Raw genomic sequence first — 15,579 nt, forward strand, 5'->3', positions numbered from 1 at the left:
CTCATACAGTTAGTCATGCACCTACTAAATCCTTCATCCAGACACTTATACATCCACTCATTCTTCAATATGTAAGACATATTTTAACTTTACAGAAACATACAGTCACTGGATGTTGTCATCAGTGATGTCATCAGTGATGTCATTTGAGATGTCAGTGGATTGCGGGTGAGCGATATATAGTTAGCGCATCTAACTATATATGCGAATTTCAATGGTTTTATGCGAGTAAAATAAGGTTTTGTAAATGCTAATCCCTAACTATATATGGGCTAAAACCTATGGTTTTTTCATTGAATATATATATATATATATATATATATATATATATATATATATATATATATATATATATATATATATATATATATATATATATATATATATGTATATATATCTGCAAATACCTCGCAGCAGCGCTCCTTACAAAGAGACTCGAGGCAAGGACCAACTTTCCTTCAGCATTCTTTATTCAGCCATTAGGTAGTGTATCATGACGCGTTTCGGCCGTCCCAGCGGCCTTGGTCACATGTGGGCTAAAACCTATGGTTTTTTCATCGAATATATATATATATATATATATATATATATATATATATATATACTCCTCCAATCCCGCCTTGTTTGAAAGACAGGTCCGACACATGCTCAGGCTTTTCAATTGTGTTTTTTATTCCAATCAGTGCACATTTTCTATGCCTCGTGATATCCACAGTGTCAGCGTCCGGCAGACGCGTTTCGGCGTGTGCCTCTTCAGTGCCGGTTCAGTAGCTGACTGTGCCCAGGTGAATTTGACCACGTTGCTAAGGTTTAAAATACCGCCCAAGTGTTCCCATTGGTATATGGAAAACTAAACACTCACTTCCCTTATAAAGAAATGGAAATGTTTGCATCTCTGCACCGTCTCTTATTTTTCACCTTATTTATCTTCCGCTCAATGAACACATCATCCACAAATACACACACCTACTTACTGCCTTTCTTGGCTGAGCTTATCAATTATTATTATTTAATTCAAATTCAAAGTGCAGGCCCTTTATTCAGCATTCTTCGTAACTACTATCCATCAATGGCAGTGGGTAATTTGCACACTTCCATCCTTTCTTGCGTCCTTACTACCACACACTATGTGTACTTTATGTACTAGCTTGCTTCCTTAGATGTGGTACTCGTTTCTCTTGCTCCCACTGCTGAATCCAACACCCTATCTGTGTAATGAGCTGGAATCCAAAGATTCTCTTCACTGACAAGGCAATGGGTAGTTTGCGTTTCTCCAGCCTTTCTTATTTTTCACCTTTTTCATCTTCCACTCAATCAACACATCATCCACACATACACACAACTACTTGCTGCATACCTAAGCTGTGATTATCAACTATTCTTCTATTTCATATTCCTATTCAAAGTGCAGGCCTTTATCGAGCATTTTTATTGTAACAAGTACCCCAGCCGAAGACATTGTAAATTTGCACACTTGCTCCCTTTCTTGGCTGGGGTTATCAATTATTCTTCAATTTCATATTCTGATTCAAACTCAAGGCCCTTTATCAAGCCTTTTTGTTGTAACTACTGTTGCAGGAATTCTGCTCCTACACAGAACTGTGCATAAAGACTTAGGACCTCAATGAATTACGGTGTACCAAAACCAACCTTAGTACCCAAACCCCCTACCAGACTAGCAATCAGTAACTCATTGGTTCTTCGTCCTATAGCAAAAACACCAATGACTAGTCAACCCAGAACATGCGACTTAGATTATCTCAACTAAGGTGGATAAAAAGAGCACTCTTTCATTATAGTCTTACAGCAGTCCAAAACAAGGAGTAAATAAAGACACGTGCAAGTTTGAAATGTTTATTTCTAACGCCGTAATCTCATGCACAGTACCTTAGATAATACAACCAAACATATTATCAGAAACAAGGTGTCAGCATTGTTACTATTCCTTAAAATACAAAGGGAGAAAGAATCTTATATTGCTAATGGGAAGCAGGTTTAAATTACCTACATTTCACCCTCCCTACCTACCAGGTTAGTTTATAACTACAGAAGGTCTCATAGGATTACATGGACGGCCCCATACCTCTGGTACTCAGCAGTAGTGGATCACATTGAGTTCTGCACAAACTGTCAGGATACCAATGTTCTCCAACTGTGTCTAATTATGCCTCCACAATACACTATTAAACGCGCCAGTATCAGACGTGGCCACAGTTGCATATGTGTTATAGGTCGAATGTGCGAGGATCATTCCGAATAACTAACACAGTAGCCAAGATAACCTTGAAGTTCCATGCTCTCACTATACACACTAAACTAGCGAGGCAGTCTAGAAATGTAGCATAACAAAGTATTCTCATGTGAAACAAAATACTCAGCCTTCTATAAACAATATCACAAGTGCGTGTCCTGTGCAAAGCAGAGCAGGAAAGCAAAATGGCGTTTAACCTTCTAATGAACCCATGCTAACTTAACACGGTGTGAGTGCAAGGCTCAGCCCACGACACCCATCCTCAATAGAACCACATGATATAAACGTGGGCGAATTAGGAATGCAGAAAAGCAGAGTCAAGTTCAAATTTGCATATTTTTTTTTCGCTGTTTGATAGAAAACAGTAACTAAATAATAAAGAATAGGTAGAAAAATCAAAGCGTCTTAATCCAACAGTGTATAAGCACAGTATGTAGCAACAGCCTCCAAGAGGAAGTGATTGTTCTCATCTGAAAACATTTCAGCCATCCAATTCAATAGTGAGAATGAACATACATGTTCCTCAACGACCGGAGCCTCTATCACCATCGGAGGAAAACCCAGGTCATCTTCAATGTAACTGCGTGCCAAGAAGTCATGCGCCCCTGCAAAAACATTCCAACATCCCATTACTCCATATATCGCTGCTAAGGCCATAATCCCACCGCCAGAACAGAGCAAGTCATGAACCACTAAGGGGCTCATCAGCTGGTCATAATCTGCGTTGGGAGACACCGTACTGCAGAGAGACAAATCCAGGGCCCAGTCGAAATCACAGCTCAGGCAATGGAAGACAGGTTGAACGCATGTGAAAAAGTAAAATCGAAACGATAATCCATAAGCTGCACTCAATGTTGCCAGAGGCAGCGCTCCATAATAACTAAGCATTCGGTTGTGGAGCAGCAACAGCAGGGACATATTGTCGTGTGCTGCAGGATGTGCATCCATATTGAAGTAAACAAATTAATAAAGGCACACCGGCAACTAATGCGAGTATTAAGCGGAATTCATCAAAGATGCTGGAAAACATTGAATGAAAAAATGCTGAGAAGACACAAAATATACTTTGAAAAGAAGTCACAAGACCACTTCTTCTAACTTTAAAAAAGTAAGGTAACCCCTTAGTCAAGGACGCATTAAAGACACTCTGAATTAACTGCCCGAAATACAGAGGCACGTCTGTATTTAATAAATCATATACACTTATGTGCGGGTGTTTGCTACATGAAGGACAAATGTTTCTCTAGCAGATGTAAGAGCGACCTCTTTTTGAGACAATAGCGCTCTTATACGGTTTATTTGGTTGACTCTTCTTTCAAGGTCGGAATCGACGGCCATATGGAAACATCCAGCTTCCCATGCAGAGTAAACACAACTTTTTTATAGCAAACCACACGCTCAGTTACCGTAATCATGTAACCGATGCCTGCTAACATTGCACAACAATCTGCATTATTTCAAATAAATAACTCACGTTTCCAGTAAACTGAACGTTGGCATGAAAGCAGGTGTCGCAGTGCCTTTCAAAACTCAGGCCAAATTAGGCGCATCTTGATTACAAGAGCCATGCAATTGTATGTGTCTACAAATTAAGGAGTGATCTGGTGCTATTGTGCAATCTTCGCCATTCACATAGACTTCTTTTCCCTCTCTCAGGCACCTATATATAAATGATAATAACCAAGCTTCATGAAGATAAGCACTGCCTAAACATCCATATCTGCCTATAGCACAGTATTTCATGCAAACCCCAAACGTAAACAGGCTAAAAAGTAACGTTTTGATACCGTGGATAAGCCACACAGCTGAATTGGATCTCCAATGAGTGACCACTTGTAACCATTATCATAGCGCGCCCTGTGCTCTGATTTGATAGTGAGAGAGTGATCGCACCATAGTTTGTACTGCTAATCATTCTCAGTATACGCTACGAATACGCTTTCACGTTACACGTCACATCAAAGCTTCCGTGTGATGTCATGTACGGCGCCCCGTACGCAAAGACACAAATGTTTTTAATTGTTTAAAAACATATATTTATGTATTTATTGAACATACTAACAGAAAACATTATCTAGGATAATTATGAAAAAAAAATGTAAGTTCCAATAATCCTATATTACTTTTAAAAGCAATTACATCAATCGCGGTGAAACGTCATGCATACTTGCATCGTAAGAGCACCGTAATCACAGCGTAAGCGTACACAAAGCCATGTGACTTTAAAAGAAGAGATTTGATTGGTTCATAACAATTCCTATTACAACTGTTGAAACTTCCGTCCCATTTTAATAATTCTACTTTGACTTTCTAAAAAGAAGCATCTCTTCTGAGAATCTTGTCAAATAGAACGAAGTTTACCATATTAACAGCAATGGACTCATCTTCCAGCCATTCTTCAGAGGAATATTTCATTCCTAAAGAACCTCCAAAGAAGAGGAAAGAAGCTCTAATTTGGCAGTTTTTTACTTTTCCAGATGTACAAAAAAAGGTTAATGCTCCAAAAGTAACCTGTAAAATGTTCCAAACTGTTTCAAGGGGGAATCCATCTAAAAAATACTCCTTTGGCACAGCAAGTATGGAGCGACACGTAAAGAACTTACACCCCAACAACTTTGCTCGAGCTGCAACACAGAGGTTGAAGGACAACCCACCTGCTACTGCACCAAGCACATCAACTGCTGCATCAGCATTTTCAGCAAACAGTCCACACCCACAAATTCATCCTGATTTTGCTCAAGTTAAAATTCTATACATTTATTGCAATAAACTTTTGTGTTATGGGAAACAGTCTATTGACCTGATAAAACGCAGGAAGCAGGAGCATTGCTGTCCTCGACATTACTTTTTTTTTTCATTCTTTTGTTCCTGTTGGATACTTCCAAGCCCCCCATTATAGAAAAAATTGCCTCCGGGATATGGCCCCCTCGGGAGTTAATTAAGAATTGAACAAATTTCTAGTTTATTTTTCCTTTTCCACCACATACGAGTACAATACGCGTATGATGCGTTTTTTTGGGTTTTTTTAAATACATTTTTGCACCTAAAGATCCATGTGAAACCCTCTGAGCAGGCCTAGAGGGTCAACGTGTTTCTACCCTGCCCCCTTTCCTTATTTTTCAACTTTGTTTTACTGTTTTCTTGTGACTCTGTACTACCGAGGCACAAGATGGCTGCCAACACTTCCTGGTTTGGAGTGTTGACAGACAGTTGACATCCAATCAGCATGCAGCTCATGCTCGTAATTGTACGGATTTCCGTACGCGTGCTGTACTTCGTCTCTAGATATCACTATGATTTTACTTTTGATTTTCTCAGGAACTACTGAACGGATTTACACCATTTAACAAAAAGCACAATCTGCACACCGAACTCTACCTCTCTGCCAAATTTGGTGTAATTCCGTTCAGCTGTTCGGGCTGTAGCCCTGGCTAATTCCCAATGGAAAATTGGCCCCATTTGTCGAATCACCCACAAACTTTCAGGGAAGGAGCGGAGCGGAGCAGGCCATTTTCTTGGAGAAATTTGTGAAGATTCGTCCACCACCGCCAAAGTTATTCCTAATAGAATGTTGTGGATTTCCTATGGAAACTAGGTCCTAACTATAACTACCTACTGGCGACCGCCAGTAGGTAATATACATATATATATATATATATATATATATATATATATATATATATATATATATATATATAGATATATAATATAATAATAATCATGTGATCAAGCCTCTGGCTAGAGGCGAAACGCGTCATGCGGGCTTGCTGGGTGTTATTCTGTAAACTGGATTATAAACACTGCACCAGATACTGGGTCTGACTTATTCATTTTTTGGAAAAACAGTCTAGGACTGCATGTGATGTTGCGTGAGTGGCGTCGAACGAAGAGTGAGGAAATTATATATATATATATATATATATATATATATATATATATATATATATATCCAAACATACAGTTGCCTGCAAAGGAGAGGAGCCAACGAGCAAGGTAAGAATTATTCTTCACAGCAATTAAACCCCGCCTCAGTGGGCGTGGCCAGTCAAGTGGCCTCATGGTGTATATATAGTGTCATCTTCTCCTTCAGTGAGTTGCCGGCCTTTGAGAACACTTGTCGTTGAAAATAAAACCACAGTGGGGTGTGCTGCACTACACCTCAAAGCGTAGCTGTCCATTACCTTCCAACAAAAGCCCCTCGCTCCCAATGTCGGTGGCGTTGTAAAGCGTCTCCGTGGAGGGCTGAACCAGCCCAAGGGCTAGCTCCGCGGCTCAGGCATGCTGCTGCTGTATTTGCATTCATTTCGCTGCTGCTTTCAGCAAAGAATTAAAGCTGAATTCTTACCTTGCTCGTAGGCTCCTCTCCTTTGCAGGCAACTGTATGTTTGGATTTGAAGCGGCATGCCTGAGCTGTGAGGAGAGCACGAATAAAGGAAATAACTGATTAAACATCCCGTGAGTGCTGTTTCTTCTTTCTCGGCTGGGGGAGGAGATTTGGAGCAGTATTGATACACGGCGTACCAACCGTGTTTGCGGCACCCACCGCCAGTGCCCTGTCATTTTGGTACAAAATGAAGCTTGAATATATATATATATATATATATATGCAGTTATTTTGAATGTCTTGCACTTTGCAAGGTATGCATATGTTGAAGGCCAGTATGTCTTCTGTTTATAATGGCAACCATGCAGTCTATCCTTTATGTCTATGTATGCCTGAAGGAGGGAGGAGGGCTCTCTCTCTATATATACCTATAATGTTATGGCGCCAATTAGATTGACAAAGCCTGCTGTGCAGGCGAAACGCGTCTCTCTTTTACTGCAGGGTCGTGGGAGACCCAAACATCAATAAAGAAGCCTGATCCATGCATGCCTCGTGTACGTGCCTCTTCTTCATTGAAGCAGGATTGTTTTCTCTTATATATATATATATATATATATATATATATATATATATATATATATATATATATATATATATATATATATATATATATATATATATATATATATATATATATATATATATATATATATTCCAACCAATCCCGATCTCCTTTGACAAACCGGACACCAAAACATAGGAGCACAATTAGCCATCCAGTTTAGGGTTCATTTTGACACAGCATGACGCTTTTCGGCACACCTGCCTTGTTCATATATATATATATATATATATATATATATATATAAATACGTATTAACAAGCAATCATCTGTGTACTCCACCCCAATTGCGGGACATCAATGCCTTTTTATACTAAATCAGACACAATACCAAAATTGCCGAAAACATATATGCATTAATTATAAATTTAGTAATCTGAACGATACATGATAAACTACTTGAATACGTTCCGCTAATTGTCTGTGTCTATTACCCAAATACACATTGTTGGACTGAGAATGTGTCCAGCTGACTCCTTCTAGCATTCTGCGTGTTAAGTTAGCATTTTCAGCACCATTTTGTATTCAGCCGCCATTTTGTACTATGAACGCAAATAAGCTTCTGTCCCATACAGTCTGCCTCAGCAGGAAGCTTTCTCGATTGTTTCTCTTTATCATTTCAGTTTGAACTTCACTGCACTAATGAAAAGGTTGTTCTGTTTTTGCATGCCTTTACTAGTAGGTAGCCCTGCTCCCACTCTCAGAGAAACGGGCATGGGCCGAGTAACCTTGAAACTAAAATAGTATGTACCAGGTCTCAGGATGGTAGCTCGTCCTTCTGTACCTCTTTTGTTCATCAGCTCCCAGACTGGAAAATTCCAGTCTGGGCGGGACTTTAGGGGTGTTGGAAATGTATATCTGACATTACCATGTTTACGGAAGTCAGTCCCTCTACAGCATTCTATGGAGGCCGGTCAGATTGGACTCGGCTCGAGTTTATGACTAAAAAATAACTTTGGTTTGTATTCTCTACTGTCTGACCGACTCTTCATTTGTATGGAAGGCTGGGAGGTGGTCTCGAGTGACCCGGGTGGCTTTAATCGGGACACTTCCCTCAACGTCAGTCATCCACGTCGTAAGAACATTTGGGCCAACTTCTCACAATCGGCACTTCAGTATAGCAATATGCCACATAAAAAAGATAAAACATCTGCATGAATAATTTTGGAGAAATACACTTACTATGCATCTTTACGATATTTAAAATGACACATGGGAAACCATGAGATGGTTTCCCAATAGTGTTCTAACGATTTAACGCCTTCGGACAATTGCTTTGCAGAAAAAATCTTTTTTCAGTAATTTTTCATTCACTCTTTATGTCCATTGCCTGATAAGATGCGATTCATTTTGCGTCTTTACGTAAGCATTCAAGACATATTCAAAACATTCTGCACGCGATCTTGTAATAACACTAAAATGACCCAGCCACATGCATGGGTACTCCACCGGGCAATCAGCTGGTAACTATCAACAATTAGGATCACAGCATCAGTATAAAAATGGCCGCCCAACAGTTATCCACCATCTCCGGACACTGTGCCTGGTCATTCTAGTGAGAAAAGTCCCTATCAATGGACCGATTAGAGACATTAACAGAGCAAATTGATTTTTTTTTAATTCTCGAAGTACCTACAGTTTTTTTTTATTGTGTCTTTTTTTTTAAATAGTGTCTTTTCCAAACTTAGTACGTGAAGAAATGATCTCCAAAGCCCTCATCCACCTCCCCAGAGGCATTGGGGGCCCCTAAAAAAGGTACATCATTTAAAGTGCAGATATTTATATATTTATTTTAATTATCTTCTTAACCACCAATGTAGAATATCAAATCTACTTGCATTCGTGGAGACCCCCAGCATATTAGGAAGACATAGTATTTGGGTACACTATCATTGTAAACAGCAAGTGGGTGAAGTCCAGTAGTTCTGACAAACATCGCCCATCTCCCAAAGTGCTTCCTTTAATGGAAGAAATAGAAACTTTGATTGAAGAACCTCCACTGCCATGGTACAAACTCAAAATGTGTTACCTTTTCCATTAACACTGTGGCAGAGGACCACGATCCACCATATTGTTGGATGGAAATTCCACCAATAAAACTAAGATTCACATTACAAGTTGTGTCATTTAACCCAAAGTGTTAATTCTGGGTGAAATAACGAAAGTCAAAATTAAAAAGTTTTGTTAGGGCCTGGACTTATCGGGTCTGAAGACTCTGGACCCAACAATTCCATGGCCAGAGATATTGGGCCTGAAAGAATCTCTGCATGACAGGGGCTGATGGCAGCAGGATAGCCCAACCTCAGCCTGCACAATGCATCAGTAAGGGGTGGGGCATACCGTGTTTCCTTCGGACAGCCACAAGAGTGGCTTGCACCACTATGACGCCAATGCTTTCCCCTAACAACCCACCGGTTGTCCTGCCTGCTCAGAGCAAGTGTAAAGTGTGTGTGTGCTTTTTTCAAAGAAATGGTGGAAAATTACATGGAAAACTGTGGCAGGCATTAAAGATTTCCGGGAAAATAGCTCGCAATGATTTGATTTTGTAGCAGAGATACTGGCCAGTACGTTTAGGGGCATATTATCAAGCAACAGCGTTAAAATAATCGTCGCTTTAGCGGCAGAACACTGCCGCTAAAGCGGTGATAATGGGCTTGATAATATGCCCTTGTGAAATCCCATAGAAGCCCATGTTCTGGTGTCAACAAAGGCTTCTATGGGAATTCTCTTCGGCATATAATCTAGCCCTTTATCGCCGCTTTAGCAGCAGTTTTCTGCCGCTAAAGCGGCGATAATTTTGACGCAGTTGCTTGATAATATGCCCCGTGATTCCGTCCCACTAGCATCTTCGCTGAAAGTCTGGCCAACAGTTTGATGACTTGCCCACCTTGATTGCATGAAATATTTATTTTAAAAAGTACAGAATGGTCTATAAAGCAGGTGCAGGCACATAACATCTATTAATGTACTTCGTCTTCAAAGGACGCCAGGATGAAAAGGTGCTTTGGTGCCCCAACTATGGTCGAAAGCTTTTTATAAGGCCAGTAGCATAAGTTATCACAATTTAATTAACTGCTGTATCTTTGAAACTAAATTGTAAGTGAAAGTCAAATTGTGATTAAGCAGACTTTGAACATGGAGGTAAAGTAATTCGCTGACCTCTGCTGAACCTCTTTACATGTGATTGGTTTTTTTTTGCTCCGATTCAATGTATCCACCTTGAAATAGAGAGCTCTCTCAGCCTGCTTATTCCTACAGTGTGTGGAGAGGAATAGACTGTCTGTGTCACTAATCCCTAATACAGTCTGTCTGGAGTGGACCGTGCTAGAATTAAGCCTAAAGCCTCAACAATCGTTTACAGAAGTATTTATTGCAGCAGTCTGACTTTATTTAATGGAAACTTTTCTTTTTGACATTTTGCAGGTATTCCTCGCTCATCTTCCAGGAGCGGCTCATCCGTGAGAGTGGGGGAGCATCACCCTGCAAAAAAAATGCCCCAGAGCAGCTAAAATAGAAAATGGTAAAAACGTTTATATATTGCCATTTTATTTTTCAGCAACCCGTCCTGAACCAAGTGTCAAAACAGGGCGGGGCAATTGCTGCTGAGTGGCAGCAGGGAGCTGTGCACTTACCTTTAAAGTGTGCATGTCCCTTTGGCCATCCCTCTTGCGACGGCCTGTCAGACATGACCATTTTCAACTTCTCTAACCTAGTAGTCTGAGGCAGTTGGGTATAAGAAAGCGCTGGCCTACAGTGCTCTTAAGTACTCTGAGAGAGGCCACTCCCTTCAATCTGACGCTTCTTGCATGCTGTTTAACAGCATGAGAGCAGCGACAGGATTGGGTGGTGAAGTTTCCTGGGTCCGAAGCTTCGAACAGAGAAGGCATCTGAGGGAGAAGGACGTTGCGCGGCAAGTGAGAAAGGCAAGTAGCATTTTTAAAAATTATTTTAATATCACCTGTATTTTGCCTTCCCAGTGTCTCTAACTACATGCCAGCCGCCACTGTCATCTTTCCAAAATCTTCTTCGTGTTCCTAACGCTCATACTGCTGGGGCATGTCACCTGTGAAGCCAGGATAGTGACTGCTCTCTGGATTGCTCTGATACCTTTCCCCATTGATCCTCACTCATATCGATACTGGCCGATTGGCCTCTACCTGTGCCCAAAACCATTCGGTGCATTGGGGAAGGTCGCTTGGTGACCTATTTTGAGTTCTGGCCCAGATTTATGAAAGACTGGGGCCCGTCCTGCTAGCCCACACCACATCTTTTGGCAAAGGGGCACAGCACCCAGATGAGCCCCAGGACTGACATGCAACCTTACTCCCTAGCAGTCGCCTGTATCGCAAGGACTGCAGTCGCTGGTGCTGGGTGGATTGCACAACCCACTTGAAAGGTTCACCCCATTGAAATTACTGTGTGGAGTGTTGAGGGCACTGGATTGACCTCGTGCAGAGGCGGGGTTGCAGAAGCAGGAACCAGCAAGTGAAGCCTAAGAAGACAACTCTGCTGCACTACCAGTCAGATCCCTGGAGGTTCAAAGCCAGAGGCTGCCACAAATGAGAAATAGGTGATGGAGCATGGTTTGCAAAGATAAAAACCTGCTCGTATTGACACCCCATAATATTTACTAACAGTGTGCAGTGAGATTAATATGCACCCACAGGAACACATGGGCAGGTCTGCTTTGCGAATGCGTATATTAGCATAGACTTATGCATGAACGGATTACGCCGCATTTACTGAGAGAAACGCTTTTGCACATGCGTGCACAAAAGTAATGCATGACTAGGCCGCATTTCGAACTTGCATCTTGTTTTTAAAATAATAAATAATGCTGCTTTTGCTTAAAGCTCTTGCTAGGAAAAAAATAATTAATGTGGGATAGTTCACAGGTGGGTGGTAAACAGTGAAAAGTGCATTCCATACAGGGGCGGCTGGTGACATTTGAAAGTGTTGTGGCGTAAAATTCTGGTGCACATTGTGCACATGCCCAGCCTCTGTGCAGCCTTGTGCACAAAACCAACCTCGATACAATATCCTACACACAGAAGGACGTTTGACAATGCTGGTGTAGGGCCTTCTGGGGCAGAGTAGACGGCACTCCCTACACAGTACCGTGCAGTCACCAGAGATACCACTTTAAGCATCAATCCCAAAACATCATTGCATGCACGACAGTGCAACACTGTGCACTTTTAATCTTCTCACAACACAAGTGCATGCTATCAGACCTCTCACACCACCGGGCATACAGCACACCCCCACAGCGCTGTTCACCCCCTCACAGCACTATGCTCAAAAGCAGCCCGGAACACCCTAGCATCTTTGGAACAACTGTGTATGCATTTTGTCACTGAACATACAAGTTCACACTCAACACTGCACACTTTCAAAGCAGATGCAGCAATGTACACAATGTCACCTCACCTACTGCACACCTGGCCAGTCAGTGTACAGCACCGCCTTGTACAGTCCATGTACATTTTCATTGGCACACAGCGCATTGTAGAGATCGTTTACAAAACTGTGCATAGCGATCCCCATCATTGCAATGTCAGCGCTGTCAACCTCGACACAGAACTTTCAAACTCTTACCCGCTCTACATAACCGACTGAACTACCTTCCCCTGGGCTAGGACCACTCAACCTGCAGTGAGGTGCACAGAAGGTACCCGTGTGCATAACATGCCTTCATGCACAACTTGCACTCTTATCGCCGTAGTCTGAAGACAGCATATGTCTGCAGGTTGCCATCCAGTCTCTGCTCCGCTAGTCCTAGAGTTCGTCAGGAGTGTTGTGGCCTCTCTGCTGATGCTGTTTTGTGGGGGTGGGGCGTCAGGAGTGTTGTGGCCTCTCTGCTGATGCTGTTTTGTGGGGGTGGGGCGTCAGGAGTGTTGTGGCCTCTCTGCTGATGCTGTTTTGTGGGGGTGGGGCGTCAGGAGTGTTGTGGCCTCTCTGCTGATGCTGTTCGAAGGGGCGGAGGTGTAGGAGAAGGCTGGGCTGCGAGGCCTTTCTGCTGAAGCCGTGTGGGGGGAGGGGTGGCGGGGGGTGCTGGGTCAGCAGTGCTGTAGCCTCTTTGCTGATGCTGTTCGAAGGGGAGGGGCCGGATGAAACGGGCTACCAAGGCAAGGCCTCTCAGTCAATGCCATGGGGGGGGGGGGCAGATCGGGGCAGTTGTGGCCTCTCTGCTGACACTGTCTTGAAGGGTGGGGGTGGCTGGATAAGGAGAGTTGTGGCCTTTCTGCTGACGCTGGCCGAGGGGAGGTTGAAAACAGCAGCGTTGGAACGAGCTATCATTTTTGGCTGCTTGCCGTGTGAGAGGTGTGTACTATCGCCTCACACGGCAGTCAGTGTCGGAAACAGAACACGATGTATCCTGTCGGCGCCTTCACCTGTTGTCACAACAGCGCCTCGTTCATTGGAACTAGCGGTTCGTGTTGCACAATCATACTTGGCGCACGCGGCCCCGGACACGAACTTTAAATGTAATCTACAGAGCAGCACCCCACTCATGGACACATTGGTGGACTTTGATACTTTGCACCCCATTTTCGGCCTCTTTCCCCCAGTACACTTGTTTTTGATCCCACATTCATATATTCTTTGTAAACACAGGCTGATAAGTGACACTCTGTTGGAGCCCCACTGCCCCCCTGTCGCGGCTCGCAGGTGGGGGGCGGGGCCGGGGAGTGAAAGATAAAAAAGGAAAACTTACCTCACAGCCGGCCGGTCCGCGCCACCTCTACTCCCCTTGGCGCCTTCACGCCGGCACTGGAGCGGACTGGCAGCCCCACTCAGCCAATCTTGGCAGTGCCAGCAGCGCCAGGATTGGTTTAGGGCATGGTTATTCTTCGCCCGCAGCCTGCCCATTAGGAGACCGAAGGTCTCCTAATGGGCATGCGCAAATAAGTCAAAACACAAGTGCGCATGAGTGGGTACGGGCTAAAAATTCGCCCTTCGTCCCCACTCATGCACACTTGTGTTGTGCTGCTGCCTGTTGCCCCCCACTGGTCTGACAATCATATCAGTCAACATGACGCCAGACCGCCCACCCCCTTCAGTCTCTGAAGGGGGTTGGCAGTCCGACGTCATGCTGACTGACATAATTGTCAGTTCTCCCGTGGCTCCTTTGAACTTAAGTAAACTGAGAGTTTACTTAAGTTCAGAAATGCTGAGGGAGCTGCGGGCGGGGGGGCTACGCCCCCCACACCCCAAAGGACGCACTGCACCTGATTCCATGTAATTAATAAATGTCTATGTTTCATTTTATTATAGTAAAGTCAAAATGGGCCAGCGCTTCTTAAGTTGACAGGATAGATGGGGCCGAAAGGGAAGCATGAAATAAGAAAGAGAATAGACAGAAAGGCTGAGCGCTGCAATACATGTAAAAAGGCCAAGGACAATTGGCTGAGAGAATTATTGTCCGCCTGCCAAAAGATGAGACTGGCCGTGGGACGGAAAGTCAGCATGTATACTTCTTCCATGGACACAGCAGAAAGGGAATTTGTGAGAAATGCTAAAAACCGATACATGTGAAATAAACTTATGTACTTGCATTCACTAGTTGTGAATTACTTCATGGGAAAGACGAATGAATCAAAATGATAAATTCATGAACAAAGTAATTGTGGTGTGACACACCACCCCCTGAACGGACCAATCAGAATATGATTTTTGTAAAATACTTTAAATTTGTGGGTTGGACATGTAGGTTATAGGGTATAACTGGAGTGCCTTTAGCGGTGTGGTTAAGTCGGCGTTGCAAGAAGATAGATGGGAGATCGTCACTGTCCGTCGGTTTGCAGAGAGGCCTAGCTGTTCCTGTCCCTATCCTGACTCCTGAAACTTTGTTCCCTGACCCTATCTCGGGGGACCTCTACAACCTCCTAGGACAGGGGGGGGGGGGGTATTTCTCTGCTTCTTTGAGTTAGTATATCTTCATGATTTGTACTTTGCATAATCATTTTGCAAATTTATGTTTGACTCTGAAACTTATGTCTCTCCATCTATCCACTCCTTCATATGCATTTCGATCGTTAATGAGTGTGACACTGTTTACATTTTGCTGATGTTTTTCTCTCCCTCCTGATGAAAGTATCTTTGTTTGCATTGTAACCTGTATGTGATGAGCATTAACTTTTGAATAATATTTGAGATAAACTTTATTATTCTTACCGATAGTCTGTGATTATTTACCTAACTAGGAAGATAGTTAGATAGTTCTATTATTACCATCAACTTCTCAACGAATGGTCCATCGACCAGAGGAAAGAGAGTTGATATGCAGGTTCAAGTTAGTTATTTAGAAGTGTCAGAAATGAACCTGTATAAAGAAAACAACTGAACATCGTCATTAAAACTTGACCCGCAGGGAATCAG

Source organism: Lissotriton vulgaris, chromosome 5 (assembly GCF_964263255.1).
Source record: "Lissotriton vulgaris chromosome 5, aLisVul1.2, whole genome shotgun sequence".
Taxonomy (NCBI): domain Eukaryota; kingdom Metazoa; phylum Chordata; class Amphibia; order Caudata; family Salamandridae; genus Lissotriton; species Lissotriton vulgaris.